The 14,530-nt window shown below is 43.9% G+C and overlaps 1 long non-coding RNA gene across 3 annotated transcripts in view; it reads left to right on the top strand.

Annotated features, from left to right (window-relative positions):
- The window catches only part of LOC141145128 (uncharacterized), a 62,489-nt gene that overhangs the window by 22,658 nt on the left and 25,301 nt on the right, over positions 1–14,530 (top strand). For all 3 annotated transcript variants that reach the window (XR_012244515.1, XR_012244514.1, XR_012244516.1), the window contains exon 2: positions 5,387–5,524. This is a non-coding gene — a long non-coding RNA (uncharacterized lncRNA). The remainder of the gene's footprint in view (positions 1–5,386; positions 5,525–14,530) is intronic.

Raw genomic sequence — 14,530 nt, 5'->3', positions numbered from 1 at the left:
CTCTTATCTTGATATTTTGGCTCTGTGAGCGATCTTCGAGATCCGCCATTTTGGCATGCACCCAGCGGTGTTCTTCTCTGGTGTGGTCATGTGCGTCTACCAGGTCATTAACTGTTTCTGTCATGACGCTCATCTGCTTTTCAATAATTCCCACTTTCTGCCCTGTGTGCAGCATTTCTGTTTTAAATGCTGTAAACATTGAAGAAATGTCAGACTGGAGGGAGCTGTGAATTGGCATCAGCATTTCTTTCAGCATAGTGTCTATGACAGGCTGATTTGTAGTAGGGAAGGCTGCTATGGGGGAAGCTGCAGAAGGCTGTGTGAGGAGATTTTCTAATGCAGGCCTTACCTCCTGTGACTGATCCGCTGTATCCAGTTGCATCCTTGCTTTTGCAGGGCTGTTGGAGGTGGATGAGGGGCCTGAGGATAGCTGGGAGCCTGATGAGTTGTGCTGGGCTGAAATGGAGGATTCTTCATCATCAGGCAGGTCAGTGTAGGAATCCTCTGTGTGCTGTGCAGTGCCACGGTGGCCATCTTGGATTTTATCTCCTTGAGGGAAGGTGAGGAAATCTGTGATTTTTGTGGGAATCCTGTATTCTTTCCTCCTTCTAGAGGTTCTGGTCTGGTTCTCCAGGTTTGTGGGGTCTGAGGCAGTGATTTGAGCTCTGGTTCTCCGTTCAGTGCAGGAGCTGTGAGATCAGGCTTCCATTCAGCTCGGCAGCTAGCCACACCCCACCATTAGGTTGGTATTTTGAGACGAGGCTAGTGATGTAGCTGAGGGCTAAGTTGTGGATGGCTTTGTAAGTAGTTGTTAGTATTTTGAATCTAATTTGTTGGGTGAGCGGAAGCCAGTGGAGGGATTGACAGAGAGGAGTAGCAGACGCAGAGCGATTGGTAAGGTGGATGAGTCTGGCAGCAGCATTCATGATGGATTGAAGGGGGATAGACTATGTAGAGATAAGCCAGTGAGAAGGGAGTTGCAGTAGTCGTGGCGAGAGATGACCAGGGACGGGATTAAGAGCTTTGTTGTGTTATTGGTTAGAAAGGGGCATATTTTGGAGATGTTGCGGAGGTTGAGATGCTGATATCTCCAGGGCTATTCCACAGACCTCTGAATTCTGGGCCTTTGTCTATAAAATACACTTCCAAAAAATTTGCCAGTAAAAAAATACTAAATGGGGGGGTCCCACCCCCCCAATGTGAATGAGTATGGGGTACATAGTTCAAGTGTCAAAAGTAATAAAAACACACAGACAGTTTTTGACAATTCCTTTATTAAAAGATAAAAAACAGTGTCCCCAATGTAAATCTATCATCAATCATGCTGCCGGCCGCACCCAAAAAAGAAAAGAAAAAAGCTCCCGCGGTCTATGAAGTTCTTATATAGGAAAGAGCTGGGCCACTTGGTGACATAATCTGGCAGCACCACCCCCTTGTGATATCACTGACCCAGCATTCATCGGTCCGTAGTACCGCCTTTTTTCCTTTATTTATTTCAATAGCCGGCTGTCAGTAATTGCAACTGTGAGTCAATTTAAATGTTATTTGAATGTTAATGTAAATATAATTTTTTGCTGCAGCATGTTCTATGCATGCTACAGATGTGCCACTTTGCAGGCAGACTAAAGGGACACCCACCCCCCAGGCACTATATTTAAAAAAACTTTTTGTTTGAATTTCTTAAGCATCATTAAAATCCCTGCTCCTGAAAAAATGACCATTTTTAACCACTTCAATACAGGGCACTTAGACACCTTCCTGCCCAGACCAATTTTCAGCTTTCAGTGCTGTCGCAGTTTGAATGACAATTGCGCGGTCATGCTAAACTGTACCCAAACTAAATTTTTATCATTTTGTTCCCACAAATAGAGCTTTATTTTGGTGGTATTTGATCACCTCTGCGGTTTTTATTTTTTGCGAAACAGATAAAAAAAGACCGAAAATTCTGAAAAAAATAAAAGTTTTGCTTTTGTTTTTGTTTAAAAATTTTGTAAATAAGTAAGTTTTCTCCTTCACTGATGGGCACTGATAAGGTGGCACTGACGGGCACTGATAAGGCGGCAGCGATGAGGTGGCACCAATGAGTGGGCACTGACGGGCACTGACGATGGGCACTGATATGCGGCACTGATGGGCACTGGTAGGCGGCACTGATGGGTGGCACTGATATGCAGCACTGATGGGCATTGATAGGCGGCACTGATGGGCACTTATGGGTGGCACTGGGTGGCACTGGTGGGCACTGATGGGCACTGTTAGGCAACACCTATGGACACTGAAAGGCTGCACAGATGGGTTCTTATGGGTGGCACTGCTGGGCACTGATAGGCAGCACTGCTGGGCACTGATAGGCGGCACTGATGGGCACTGATACGTGGCACTGATGGTCACTGATACGCGGCACTGATGGGCATCCCTGGTGGCACTGGCAGTGGTAGGCATGGGAGTGGGCACTGATTGGCAGCTGCCTGGGCATTGATTGGCAGCTGCCTTTGCACAGATCAGTATTTCCCTGGGGGTCTAGGGGGCATACCTGGTGGTCCAGTGTGGCTGGTTTCCCTGGTGGTCCTGGGCGGCTTCCCTGGTGGTCCTGGGCGGCTTCCCTGGTGGTCCTGGGTAGGATCCGAGGGGGGGCTGTGCTGATAAACAATCAGCACAGACCCCCCCTGTCAGGAGAGCAGCCGATCGGCTCTCCTCTACTTGCGTCTGTCAGACGTGAGTGAGGAAAAGCCGATCACCGGCTCTTCCTATTTACATCGTGATCAGCCGTGATTGGACACGGCTGATCACGTGGTAAAGAGTCTCCGTCAGAGACTCTTTATCTGGATCGGTGTTGCAAGGTGTCAGACTGACACCCCGCAACAACGATCGCCGCGATGCGCGCCCCCGGGGGCGCGCAGCGGCTCAATATCCTGAGGACGTCATATGACGTCCAGTCAGGATATTGAAACCACTTTACCAACGTCATTCTGCTATATGGCGGGCGGCAAGTGGTTAAAAAATGTTTTGCATTGATACATGTCCCCCAGGGCAGTACTCGGACTCCCATACCCCTATGGCCAATAACTTGCATATAAGCTTTCAAAATGGGCACTTTTGATTTTTCCTGTTCGGTTCCCATAAAGTTCAATGGGGTTCCCCTGTTCGGGAGTTCTGCTTTTAACCAAACAGGGGGGGTTGTTTGGCCCATCTCTTCTAGCTATTATCTTGTGTACTGTCCTGATACTAGTTTTTGCCAAACACATATCTGTAGTTTATATTTCACATGTTTGGAGTGATTTATTGGGAATACAGGGATATTGGGAATACAGGGATAAGTGGGAGCTTAGGGAAATGGGGTTACGTTTTGAAGTTTTTTGCGCACTGTGCTTTGCCATTTTGTTAAACTTTTAAGATAAAACTGTGTAGTACTGTGAAAAAAGACCTTCACAAACTATGCTATGAAACTATTTTGCTGCCGGCTAATGTTCGGTCTGAATGTAAATTTTGACCAAACATTTGCTGTCCGGACATTGGCTCTGACACTGAAGGTTTAGGGTGTTCTATGTGGATTAAAATAACAGCTTCTTGGATCCACTACATTCTCAGCAACCACTGGCATCACACAGGGGGTTATTTATGAAAGGCAAATCCACATTGCATTACAAGTGCACTGCAAGTGCACATGGAAGTGCAGTCACTGTAAATCTGAGGGGGGGACATGCAAGGAAAGTAAAAAACAGCAGTGTAGCTTGCACATGATTGGATTATAAAATAAGCAGAACTTCCCCTCATTTCAGATCTACCCCTCAAATTTACAGCGACTGCACTTCCAAGTGCACTTGCAGTGCACTTGTAGTGCAAAGTGGATTTGCCTTTTATAAATAACCCCCACAGTCTCATTGCTTACGTTAGAGAAGAGATGGCTTCAGACATGTCCCAGGCAGAGCTCATCACTGCTGTAGAGGCCCACACAGAATTGTGGGATGTATCTCATCCCCTCTGCAATGATTGCTTAAGGAAAGTAAAGATATGGATGGACATTACATCAGCCTTAACGACAAATTGAGAGTGATTGACTACTTTGCAGTGAAAGGAAAGAAGAAAATCCATTATACAGAAGGCATGATATCCATAGTACAATGTTCCTGAAGATTGCAGATTAACCTTCTTTAACACATTTGTGTTTTTTTGTAGCCTAGATCCTGGCCAAACGCCTGTAGGATAGGTTTAGGAGGTATCTGATGGAGGAAGAGAAAGCCATGCACAGTGGGGCACCAGCTCCACAGAGCCTGTCCTGTTAAACCACTGTATGTTCTTTGCCACCATGCTGCAGCTCAGTTTCAGGGTCTTGGCAATCTTCTTATAGCTTAGGCCATCTTTATGTAGAGCAGCAATTCTTTTTTCAGATCCTCAGAGAGGTCTTTCCATGAGGTGCCATGTTGAACTTCCAGTGACCAGTATGACAGAGTGAGAGCGATAACACCAAATTTAACACACCTGCTCCCCATTCACACCTGAGACCTTTTAACACTAACGAGTCACTTGACACCAGGGAGGGAAAATGGCTAATTGGGCCCAATTTGGACATTTTCACTTAGGGGTTCATTCACTTTTGTCGCCAGCAGTTTAGACATTAATGGCTGTGTGTTGAGTTATTTTGAGGTGACAGAAAATTTACACTGTTTTACAAGCTGTACACTCACTACTTTACATTGTAGCAAAGTGTAATTTCTTCAGTGTTGTCACATGATATAATAGAATATTTACAAAAATGTGAGGGGTGTACTCACTTTTGTGAGATACTGTGTGTACATATATATATAAATATATATATATGTATATATATATATATATATATATATATATATATATATATATATATATAGAGTAAAATAACTATTGAACATGTCACCATTTTTCGTACTATTGACATGAAATATCTACCACATGTCACTAACAATCTATGCAATCCATACATACAAAGTAACATATATATATATATATATATATATATATATATATATATATATATATATATATATATATATATATATACACATATATATTTATATACATATACACACATTATATATATATATATTTTTTGGGTAAAATATTTTTTTAATACCTTTTGCTTCTTTCTTTTATTTATCTACATGATATTTTTCCCTAATGTTCTGCAGCCTTTTTTCATTTGTCTTTTTTTACAGGATAAGTTATAGTTTTTGATAAGTTTTCAGCATCATTTTTTTATATTTATTTTAGAATATTTTTTCGTTGGTTTGCTAAGTTATCTGCAGCCTTTTTTTATGTTTTTAATATGATATAGTATTTTTTCCTACTTTTTCCTTTTTTTAATTATATATTTTCGTATAGCTATTTTAATCTATTTTCCTCTTTTCAGAACAACATCAAAAATCCGGGATGAGAGTGAGGAGGAGGCATTTGATCTAGATGTGCTGCCAGGGGAATCGTCCACAAGTTGACCAGCAATGTTTCCCCTCATCCAACACCTGAGCCCACTGACAACTCACTGTGTTAGGTATGTATCTATCTATCTGTCTGTCTGTCTACACATTTTCCATGGTTTTGTGTAAATGTTTTCTACTTTTTTTTAGGAGTCTGTGGAATGGGATCCCATCACCACAGCATCCAGCCAAGTATGTGTCATTGCCAGTGGCCGTGGACATAATCAGCATCAGAGGGGGGCTGGTTTCAGCAATGAAACCAAGGAGAGAGTATTAGCACTGCTGCAGGAAGTGGGGAAAGAGAGGTGCAGTGTGGATGCCTTTTTAGATCCGGGCAACCCACGTGCCTGCTTTTGTCACACTTTTGTACCATATCCTGACCAGGAGAAGCAGTGCATTGATAGTATCTATGCAGTGGCAATGCAGTTTCGCGGTGCCAGAATAAGTGGTGTTCCACCACCTACCCATCCATACCCATCCTTGCACTCAGGGTCTGCAGCAGCACTAGTACCCCCCTTTCATCAGCTCTCTACTCAAAGCCATCCTGCACCACCCCATCCTCCTTACATCTTCCCTACTCCACACAAGAGTCATCCTCTGGCTTCTCAAGTTCCACCTCCTTCCAACTTCTATGCTAATCCCTCATCCTCCTCATTCAATGGCTCCCAATCCCAACTCGAATTTATTCCTATATGAATGCCCCCATCCACCCATTTCTTTGCCAAACCCTCTTTTCCCTGTGCCAAATCCCCACGTGGAACACAAGGGGATAATACCCCCCCCCAAGCCCATCTATCGCCAGATGTAATATCTTATCCTTTTCCCTAAAAAAAAGTTTTTTTAAATGGATATATCTCGTTGCTTTTTCTTTTTTATAATTCATTCTTTATTAAACATTTTTATTTTATTACCATAAACATTAACATGGCTCATCTCCCCAAGACAGAGGACTATATTCAATATCCTAGTTTATATATACACGCCAATAACAGGGATGGCTCCCTCTACACCCCCTCCCCCATACCCCAAAAAAAGAAAAAAACAGTTTTATAAGAGTGCTATAAAAGTAATTTAAGATCTTCCAATATTGTACTCTGTGTACTGTGTACTGTGGGAAAAGACCTTCTTTCAAGTGCTGTGCTCTATATGTGTCATTAACTTATTACACGTGAAAGAAAGTAAAACCAAAAACTCCAATTTTATGAAAGTGTTATAAAACTTATTTAAATTATTCAAATATTAGTGCTCCATATATATTATTAACCTGTTATATGTGAAAAAAAAAGGGGGGCTGATGGGGGGGGGTGATGGGGGGGTAAACCCTCCCCTCGTTTATGAATGCATAATAAGATAATTTTAAAAAATTCAAGTGCTTGTGCTTTGTGTATGTTATTAACATATTAGTTGAAAAAAAAAGGGGGGGGCGTGAGGGGAAAACTTACCCTATTTATTAGTTGATTATATGATAATTCAAAAATATCAAGTGCTTGTGCTCTACCTCTGTTGTTACCTGTTAAATGTGAGTGGAAAAAAAAAAAAGAGGGGGAGGGAGGGGAGGGAGATAGGGGGGATAAACCCTCCCCTCATTTATGAATATATTATAATAATTCAAAAATTTTCAAGTGCTTGTACTTTGAGTATATTATTAACTTATTACGTGAGAGGAAAAAAAAAAAAAAAGGGAGGGGTAAGGAAGGGGGAGAAGGGGGAGAGTAAAAGAGGTAAGCAAATGCCTCAGAGGGAGCCATCCTGTACAATCAGCATACGACACACAATCACAAATTTAATTTAATAGTCTTATCAGCAAACAACAAATACAGAAAAAAAAAAGATATAAAAGAAATGTTGTGGATCATTCCCTACTTTTTTTTCCCCCATTATCAAATTCCCCTTTAGAGTTTGTCTTAACTTCCGGCAATGGCTTCTAATTAATTTTATCTAACATCTTATCAGTTTTCCCACTTTGCCCATATTTTTTCAAATCTGTCCTGTTTATTTCTGGTCTTATAAACCCACCTTTCTGCCTCCATCATCTCTTCCACCTCCCTTTTCCATTCTCCTAATGTGGGGCATATAGCCTGTTTCCAGTATCTGGGTATTAACCTCTTTGCTGCGTTTAGTAAATGTGGTGTGAGACTATTTTTATAAGATCTTGTGGATCCAATAGTCTTGTTGCTTTTTCACTTTTCTTTTTATAAGATGCTCTGATACACTACACACTAGTCTGTTTTTACTTCAACACCTTTTCCTCTGTCAGGGCTCTGCATATGCTTGCCTCCCACAGAAGAAAAGGATAAGTTTTCCTCTGTGTGGGGTAAAGGTATGCATAGCCCAAAGGGGACTGCATACACTTGCCTCCCACAGAGGAAAAGGACATGTTTTCCTCTATATGGGTTAAATGTATGCAGAAGCCAAAGGGCTCTGCATGTGCTTGCCTACTACAGAGGAAAAGGGCACGTTTATCTCTGTGTGAGGTAAATGTATGCAGATCCAAAAAAGCACTGCATATGCTTGCCTCCCCCAGGGAAAAAGGACACGTTTATCCCTGTGTGGGGTAAATGTATGCATACACCTGCCTCCCACAGACGAAAAGGACAATAGAAGAAGCCGACTGTACCTGCAACCTAATGCGTATGTAGATAGCACTAAGAGCCACAAGAGAAAAAAAAAGGCATATCTGTGTTTGCCTTGGGTGGTATTTTCCAGGGGGGGGCGGCAATGCCCCCAAGCAGTAGGGCTGTCTTAACTAGGGATGAGCCAAACACCCCCCTGTTCAGTTCGCAACAGAACATGTGAACAGGCAAAAAATTTGTTCGAACACGTGAACACCGTTAAAGTCTATGGGATTCGAACATGAATAATCAAAAGTGCTAATTTTAAAGGCTTATATGCAAGTTATTGTCATAAAAAGTGTTTGGGGACCTGGGTCCTGCCCCAGGGGACATGTATCAATGCAAAAAAAAGTCTTAAAAACGGGCGTTTTTTCGGGAGCAGTGATTTTAATAATGCTTAAAGTGAAACAATAAAAATGTAACATTCCTTTAAATTTCATACCTGGGGGGTGTCTATAGTATGCCTGTAAAGGGGCGCATGTTTCCCGTGTTTAGAACAGTCTGACAGCAAAATGACATTTCAAAGGAAAAAAAGTCATTTAAAACTACTCGCGGCTATTAATGAATTGTCGGTCCGACAATACACATAAAAGTTAATTAATAAAAATGGCATGGGATTTCTCCACAGGCGAACCCCGAACCAAAATTAAAAAAAAAATTGTGTGGGAATCCCCTAAGTTCCATACCAGGCCCTTCAGGTCTGGTATGGATATTAAGGGAAACCCCGCGCCAAAATTAAAAAAAAAATGGCATTGGGGCCCCCCTTGAAATCCATACCAGACCTGGGTCTGATATGGATTTTAAGGGGAACCCCGCACCAAAATTTTTAAAAAATATGGCGTGGGGTCCCCCCAAAAATCCATACCAGACCATTATCTGATCACACAACCTGGCAGGCTGCAGGAAGAGAGGGGGGGACAAGAGAGAGCCCCCCTCCTGAACCGTACCAGGCCACATGCCCTCAACATTGGGAGGGTGCTTTGGGGTAGTGGCCCCCCAAAGCACCTTGTCCCCATTTTAATGGGGACAAGGGCCTCATCCCCATAACCCTTGGCCGGTGGTTGTGGGGGTCTGCGGGCGGGGGGCTTATCAGAATCTGGAAGCCCCCTTTAACAAGGAGACCCCCAGATCCCGCCCCCCCTGTGTGAAATGGTAATGGGCTACAAAAGTACCCCTACCATTTCACAAAAAAAGTGTCAAAAATGTTAAAAATGACAAGAGACAGTTTTTGACAATTCCTTTATTTAAAGTCTTCTTCTTTCCATCTTCTTTGGGTCTTCTTCCTTCTATCTTCCTTCAGTTTCTTCCTCCATCTTCTTCTTCCTCTGGTTCTTCCTCCGATCCTCTGCTTCTTGCTCCGGTGTTCTCGTCCGGCATCTTCCTCCGCAGTGTCTTCTTCCCCGCTTCGTTCTTGGGCCGCTCTGCATCCATGGCAGGCTCCCGCTGTGTGACGCTTCTCTTCTTCTGACACTTTTTAAATAAAGGAGGGTGGGGCCACCCGGTGACCCCGCCCTCCTCTGACGCATGGGGACTTGACGGCAACTTCCCTATTGGTTTCCCCGTGATGTCAGAGGGGGTGGGGTGACCCAGTTACGTAATGGCGTAAAATCACCGCTCCCGAAAAAATGGCCATTTTTGGAGCTTTTTTTTGCATCGATACATGTCCCCTGGGGCAGGACCCAGGTCCCCAAACACTTTTTATGACAATAACATGCATATAAGCCTTTAAAATTAGCACTTTTGATTTCTCCCATCGATTTTTGAAGGGTGTTCCGCGGCTTTCGAATTTGCCAAATTGTTGGCTGTTCTGGGAACTGGCGAGCAGCCGATGTTCGATTCGAACATGAGTTTGACTCGAACTCAAAGCTCATCCCTAGTCTTAACGCACGGGGCTCCAGGTGCAAGGGGGGTCTTGCAATTCCTCCAATCCTTTCAGCTGCCTACATTTTTGGATGAAGTGATGAATGCAACCTAGCTGATCGTGTTCTCTATGTTTGAAATCAGACCATTTCTTTCTCAGTTGGTCTTTGGACCTTTAAAGACTTTGGCCAATGATGGCTTTGGCAATGCAAATGTCCAAAAAGTTCAAATTTGGGCAAATTTCCAACCAGCAAATGTTCCATCTGAACTTAGGTTCAGAGCAAACACTCAGCTCAACAGGAAGACACAGAAATGCAACTGGCTCCATTCCCTGCCTGATAAGCTTTGAGATCAAGTTTCAAAGCTTAACATTTCTGTGCTAGAGGCCATCTCCAAATCTTATACCTTTCTGTCTTCTTCAGGAAAAACTACAAGCTTGGGCATTCCACCTTATGGACCAGCGAAATGTCTCTCCCTTGCCAAGCTTTATAATAAGTTTGCTTTGATGAATCTCTGTAGGGGGACAAAGACTGTTTAAGGGATGCATCTTTGATTTTCTGTTGGTGTGGACACCAAGTGGAATGAAATTGCACCTAAACACCAATTCCTTCAGGGTCTCTCCAAACAGCTGAAGGATGAGCTTGGCCAAGTCGGAATACCTGACACTCTGAAAGATCTGACCCGACTGGCCACTTAAATAGATCATACTGTTTGTGAACAGACTTAAGAGAGGATGGGAACCTACCACCCATCCAAGCTGACTCACTTCTCACTCTCTGTAGCTTCAAGGGATCTCGCACATTCATTGTCTCCAGACCCTCCTGAACTAATGCAGCTGGGCCTGGTCTTACCCGCTTTGTCACAAAACCCTGAAAATCTGTCAGTCAAGAAAATTAGTAGTTTATGTGAACTTGTACAGGGGGAAGGGCAAGGAATTCATCAAACCAGTGTGACCCTCTGTGGTCACTTCCTCTGCACTTGCCCAATGAAACCTTCCGCTCTCCTTGGCTCTGATTGCTTCTCCTGCTCATAGCTCTCTTTAAAGGTAATGTATATGTTGAGATACCAAGTGCTGGTATCCTACAAAAACAGGTGTGACCAGATCTGTGTAGCTTCACTGAGGAGACTGGACTCAAACTAAGTGCAAATAAGATGTAATAAGAACACAGCAGGTGGAAAAAAACACACCACCACAAACATATACAAGCAATTGCATGTTCTCCCTATTCTTGCATGGTTACTCTGTTTTTTCCCACACATAAAAGGCATGCAGGTAGGGTCATTAGATCCTGTCTAAATTGGTCCTAGTATGTGTAAGTATGCATGTGAGCTTTTTGAGGGCAGGGGCTATTGTGAATGTACAATACATAAAGCACTGCATAAAATGTTGGTGCTATAAAAAAATACTTGTAATAATAAGAAGAATAATAAGAAGAACAAAAATGAGAAGGAGAAGAATGTGCAAAGCAAGGAGATAGATCAGATAAGGAGGTGCAAAAGACAGCAGGAAAGATGGGTAAATAAGAGGGCCAGAGCAAGTGCAAACAGTAGGAACAAAATAACAGATTTAAGGTAACCGAGTCAAGATGACAAATACAAGGTACAGGTACAGGTACAGGTACAGAAGCATCACTGTATACAATCACAACAGCACTTGGTATAAATGCACCATGTGTCCAATCTTTCATAAAGAAACAAAGCCATTGAATACTCCCAGCCACCATACACACTGCCTCAATCATGTTTCCTGACTTACAGAGAGAGAGAGAGAGAGAGAGAACCCTTTCCTTTAGAGCCAACTCTCCCACACAGGGAATACCCTTAAAAATCCCAACTTGCTTCAGTAAGCCATTCTCTTCTGTTTACTAGAAGATAAGAGAATGCTAGCCGCAGGTCAGCCTGAATTTGTAGGAGGAGTCATGCTGTTCTTAAACCCGCCCTCCTCCTCCTTTCTCCTTCTCTCTCAATTGATGCTTCGGATGTTTTGCGTCATTTCTGGGTGACCAGCTGACGTAATTTCTGGTTTTTGGCGCCGCAAGGTGGACGTGTGGCGGCGGCAGCAAGGGCCGGGTAGTCTCTGGTACAAGGATCAGGTACCGATCAGTGGGGGTCCATTACCAGCGGTAGACTGCCCACGGGGGGCTCGGTCATTTGGCATCAACTGTGAGGGGGCTCCTCTGGCCATCCAGACACGGGGGTACGATGTTCACTCCTGGATGCATATTGCTTTGCAAAACTGGCCATGTGCCAATCATATTTTCTGTTTCAAATATACAGCAGCAAAACGGAATGGCCATTTGATTCCATGTGTGCATTTTGCTGCTTCTAGGGACAAATCACATTTGCATAAAAGCTTTGTCTCTCTTTGTGCATCAGGGGCGAGTGTTTCAGGGGCTGGGGGGGTGTTCGGTTGAGCGACAGGCAGGTGACAGTCGGAGAAGTCTGGTGTCTGCCAATGCAGGCCGAGATGGTGCAAGCAGGTGCTCCAGTACTAGCACCATGGGTCAGCAGGTCAGGCCGGAGCAGCCCTCATGACATGTGGCACTTTCCCTGTAGTCACAGCTCCATCATGTGGTGTATGAGGGTACATGTCACTCGGTCACACTTGGTCACACGGACCGCATCTCCTTGTCCATCCGTTTATTTGTGTATTTTATTTGCAATGCATACCTTGTTAAGCAGTTATCTTGGGTAAATTCCTCATGTCCGGTTGTTCACACGTCTGTCATATATTTATTTTTGTAGGATACTGGTCTAAGTGTACATACGTTCTGCATTCAGTTCAGAAGTGTTCAGTCAGTGTCATGTGTTTACAGTAGTTACGGTTTGGGTTACACATTCTGGGTGAGGCGGGGGTTGGGGTTTTTTAGGTAGGGGGTAGGGCATGGTAGGTGGGTTGGGGTTCATGTTTGTGAAGCTGCAAGCCTCATTTCATTCAGGCCACAGGAGGAGAGGGGGACTGCTTCGGCTGCAGGTTATGCTGGTCAGGTCATCAGTCACCAGGCATGGGGTAGTTTTCCTTAGTTGGGACGCTGTAGCAGCTCGGTTTCCACATTCTTTTCATCAGTTCGGCCGCATCTCACCACGCCACGTTGGGTTAGCCAGTGGAGGGCACCTGACAGGGGTTCTTAGGCATCTCACAGATCAGTAGCCTGGTTCATTTCCTACCTGAGTTTATTTAGCCATGGGTCATTTCAAGTATTAGCTTTAGTATGTTTTGTTTCAATTTTTTCTTGTAGTTGTTGTTCCGGCTTAACAAACAAGGGCACAAAGTATCTTTCTTCCAGGTTTCAGGCCAGCTCAGGTAGGTGTTTCATTGGTTTATCTTTTACAGACTGCCATACACACACAGGAGTCATGGTCCGCTGTAGGCCTGGAGGTTCTTATCACTGCAGGGTCACCCATCACATTTATAGGTGTCATTAGATTAAGATGTTTTCATTTTTAATTAACTTGTGCAGTGGCAAGTCTCCTCATCCTTTTCATACATATTCATGTCACGGCCACACATCATGTCTTCAACACTTGTTTGGTTGCCTGACACGTTTTTCAGGTTGTTGTGGGTGGGGTCACGTTAAATTATCTGCTATACTTTGGGTTATTCATCCTCTGTTTTAGGGGTCTGACATGTTTTCAGTCCCGCTCATACATTATATTTCAGAGTGTGCATCGGTCGTCAGGTGCAGACCTCGTTCGTTTAATAAGGAGTATTCTCGGTCCAAGGTAAGTCATGATTGCTTATGCGTTGTTCACTTCATCGTACGTAGCCTACACAAGTCAAGTCACGGTTATCATTGCAGTATTTACCTGTCATGTTTTAGGTATCAGCGGGTTGAGACGATTGTTTTTAATTGGCTTGTGCAGTGGCAAGTCTCCTCACCCGTTTCTCAGTCAGCGCGTTAAACTATTTTCATTTGTTATGATTCGCTACACTACTAGTCATGTTGAACCTGACACGTTTTCAGGTTTCTTGGTAGGGTTGAGTGTACATTTTTAATTGACCTGTTGAACCGCAGGTTACTCGGCCTCCAAACATTTGGTGTAATGTGTGCTTTCTTGGACTCACAAGGGCTTGTTTCTGGGGAAATGGGAGACAGCTGGAGGGGTTAAAGAGGGTTGGTTATTGTCGTGTCAGTTATTTTTTGTGTGTGCTTATGATGGTTTATTTTGATTATTTAGGTCATGTCTCAAGCAGCGGACATTGAGGATTTTGCCTCCATCCCCCCTTCTCCAGCTAGGGGTTCGGAACATGACAGCATGCCTTCTCTGAGGTCCTGGACCGACCCGAGACTGATGACGGAGTTACGTCTTAGGGTATTTCATACCCAGCGTCAGCCCACAAGGCGGAACTTTTTAGATTATTATTTCCTAGCTCTTCAGGTTCCAGTGCTGAGCAGGTCACCCTGCGTATGGTCACTACGTCTCTCACGCAAATTTACTCCACCCTGAGGTGGAGGTTTTAGAGAGCCGTCCAAGTCCGGCCCCGGTGGATCTTGCGGTTTCTGGGATTGCAGCAGGTTCTGGAGTCCCCATGGTTTTAAGCCACATGCCATAGGCTTCAGGTACAGGCGCTGGTGTCCCCTCTGTTACCCCGGCTCATTTTATCCC

The sequence above is a fragment of the Aquarana catesbeiana genome, linkage group LG05 (genome assembly GCF_042186555.1).
Source record: "Aquarana catesbeiana isolate 2022-GZ linkage group LG05, ASM4218655v1, whole genome shotgun sequence".
Lineage (NCBI taxonomy): Eukaryota > Metazoa > Chordata > Amphibia > Anura > Ranidae > Aquarana > Aquarana catesbeiana.
This window is presented reverse-complemented; position numbering and strand designations above follow the sequence as displayed.